Source organism: Ptychodera flava, chromosome 18, assembly GCF_041260155.1.
Source record: "Ptychodera flava strain L36383 chromosome 18, AS_Pfla_20210202, whole genome shotgun sequence".
Classification (NCBI taxonomy): Eukaryota; Metazoa; Hemichordata; class Enteropneusta; family Ptychoderidae; genus Ptychodera; species Ptychodera flava.
This window is the reverse complement of record NC_091945.1, coordinates 16,612,767-16,616,203: the sequence shown is the minus strand read 5'-3', so window position 1 is coordinate 16,616,203 and position 3,437 is coordinate 16,612,767. Positions and strand designations below refer to the sequence as shown.

Below are 3,437 nucleotides of genomic sequence, written 5' to 3'. Positions count from 1 at the left end.
GAAAAATCGCAAGAAGATACAGCTAATGGAACTTTAAAGTTAATATTGTGTATAATATCATACCAGTTTATTGATGGGGCAAATACAGCGATCTGATTGGTCGAGACGCGAAAAGAACCATGGTATATTGGCGATATACCACAGCTGGCATACGCCCGAGCTCTCAGCTTGAGCAAAAATCTGTTCCACGCCAGAATTGCAATATACTGTTATGATATAATAGCAATGAATCACACCAAGCGACAGTATACCACTCGATTTTGACCAGTATACTCCATATATGCACTCGCTATCCCTCGTACATGTATGTCGTGAAACTGGTCAAAATCTCGTGGTATATCTTTGCTGGTGTGCTTTATTGCTTAAGTGCTTAAATGCTTGCGTTGCATTCAAGATGAGCTCTAATTATTTTCGTACATTACGAGTTGATGGAGACTCAAAGCCGTCAGCTATCTGATAATTTCCATACAGGTTCGACGAAACGTTTGAGCATGGAGCAAGCGACGAAGAAGAATAACAGCCAAAGAAGGACTGTGCATCTTCTCATCGCTATTACACCCAAAAAGCATCGGCAACTTGAAACTGAAGAGTAAAAATTAACTTGATAAGCCACTGATAGATCCGCGCTACCTGGAAGACCCGGATGACGTCCAAACTATGATAAGGGTAAGTCACAGTTATAAGGAATACACGAGTGTGGAAACATTTGTTGATGGTGGAAATAACAATGTCTTCAACTTTGCCTTGCAGGCTCAGCGTTTTTTCCAGAAGCTTACGGATACAAGACCCTTCAAGGACTACGGGTGAGAGAGAGAGAGAGAGAGAGAGAGAGAGAGGAGAGAGAGAGAGAGGAGAGAGAGAGAGAGAGAGAGAGAGAGAGGGGGGGGACAGACAGACACATACAGAAAGAAGGACAGACAGATAAAGATGGAGAGGGAGAGAGAGCTCGATTGATTCATCATTGAATTAGTATGTTGTGATTAATATGCCAAAACATTAGATTTTTAACAGTAACATTATCGCAATTAAACGGGTGATTCTCTTCCTCTTTCCTGTGTTATAAAACAGAATAACGCCATCTTACTTCAAGTTCGACAACTGCCGCTATGACTTCGATAGCCACAAGTATTGGGAGCATGTTATTCGCCACCTAACATCAACGGTTTGGCACGTGTGCGGCACGTGCAAAGTGTACTTTTTGCATCTTTTGAGTTTCGAGTATTTTTTTTTGTTGCTCTTTCCCAGTGAAATGTTTCAATCGCAGTATTGGAATTTCATTGGTAACAGTTCCTACATTGTCATTTAAATTTCAGAGTACGAGGTTTAAAGAATGTTCGTGTCATCGACGCCAGTGTCATGCCTCACATAACTTCTGGTAACATCAACGCACCTGTCATTATGATAGGAGAGAAAGGAGCTGACATTGAAATAGAATGTGCCTGGGGGATTGATATTCAGACTCAAATTTTTACAGTTTTTTTGGTATACCTCTTGTTGGTTGGGTAATTTGATGCTCATGGGGTAAATAGCTCCACCATCTTGTTGTGAAAATAGGAAATAAATTCTCCCCATAATAAAAGTTAACACAGGAATGGCGGCAATCTTACATAAAGGTAATTTATTTTCATAGTACAAAATTTGCACGTTGAACATCAATTTTTACTATTGATTTTGAAAGAGAATGGTTGAACGTGTCGAGCAAAGGTTTTAGACTTTCAATTTTGAGCTGCAACTCATGTTTGTGAAGGCTTTTGTAAGTTGTCTAGGAGGAATTTAATGCGGTGTTCTTATACAATGGCTCTGAGTATGGCGAGGGGAAGGTCTTGGTAAGACCAATAAAGTTAAAAAACAGTGAAGCCCTGATTTTTTTGACGCATTAAGATTTATATGTGTATCAAATTTGTGATTTTGCCATCTTAATGACATTTTAGGGTGACATATTTCTTATATGACTCACGCGACAACTTAAATAGCTGTCTATATAGTTTTATACATTTTAATTATTAACGTAAATATTGTGTATAATATCATACCAGTTTATTGATGGGGCAAATACAGCGATCTGATTGGTCGAGACGCGAAAAGAACCATGGTATATTGGCGATATACCACAGCTGGCATACGCGCGAGCTCTCAGCTTGAGCAAAAATCTGTACCACGCCAGAATTGCAATATACTGTTATGATATAATAGCAATGAATCACACCAAGCGACAGTATACCACTCGATTTTGACCAGTATACTCCATATATGCACTCGCTATCCCTCGTACATGTATGTCGTGAACTGGTCAAAATCTCGTGGTATATCTTTGCTGGGTGTGCTTTATTGCTTAAATGCTTACTGGTTCTGTCTGAGACTTCATTTGAATATTGATATGTTTCAAATCTTTGAGAACCATAATCAATCTTGAGTATTCAGATTTTGGAATATCATATCAAATATAAGAGAGGTTTTATGATTTTAGCTTATATATGACTTTTCAAAAGGGCACACGTAAGATTTGGCATTTCTGTTAACACGATTGGAACTAATTTGGATAATTGGATGATGAAGTTATTTCGATTTAATCTAAAAATGTAATCTCATCTGCTTTTCTTTTTACGGTACGCACTTGTTTTTATGACAAATTTGCAATGTTGCAACATTCAGCTGTATAGCACTTAACACTTTTGAGAAATTTGAAAAATATGAAATCCAATTATCCTAATATAAGTTCCAATCGCGTATGTGATATCACAACTGCTACAACTTGGCAGTGAAATGTAATTAAGACTTTCTTGGTGCAAGTAAAGATTTCAAAGGAAAAAATAAAATAAACAACCTGTCTTAACATTATCACCACAAGGCGACAAAGCAAGGAATGAAATGGAATAAAAATATTTAACATTTTGTTATACAATCTTGATATTTTGGGGTTAATTTTTTTCCTATGATTTGTTTTGTTTGCTTTTATTTCGTTTTTCTTTGTAATTTTGGTTTTCCATTTGGACTTACCTTAAGGTTCCAAGACAAGAAATTGACCTTTTTAAACCAACACTTTCTGGTGGTTAATAAGCTCAGAACCCCCGTAAATTATATATTTTCGGAAAGCCTTGATATAGGGGAACATTTTGGTTACCATAGTGTCACCATTGTTTACATAACTCTCACGTGACAGGTAATTGCATAAACTTTCAAAAGTAGAGAATTGTTAGATTAAAGAGGTCAATTTCTTGTCTTGGAACCTTAAGCCTGTATCCTTATAATTATCATAGGACAGAAAATTGAAGGAATAAACTTCAGATGGGTGAAGGCGATTGATTTTACAGACTTCTAATAAACACGTCATAATTTGTGTGTCATTTTATTATTTTTCCAAACACATCCTGGTAGATAATGTAATTGGTCATGAACTCTTCACCTGTAAAGAAATCACACACAGTTCAAACGAAACC

General features: G+C 36.8%; 1 long non-coding RNA gene across 1 annotated transcript; it reads left to right on the top strand.

Moving 5' to 3' along the window:
- The first annotated feature begins 353 nt into the window (after nucleotides 1-353).
- Nucleotides 354-3,437, top strand: LOC139117003 (uncharacterized). The gene is made up of 3 exons (XR_011548430.1): nucleotides 354-666; nucleotides 751-803; nucleotides 1,314-3,437. It is a non-coding gene; the product is annotated as an uncharacterized lncRNA (long non-coding RNA).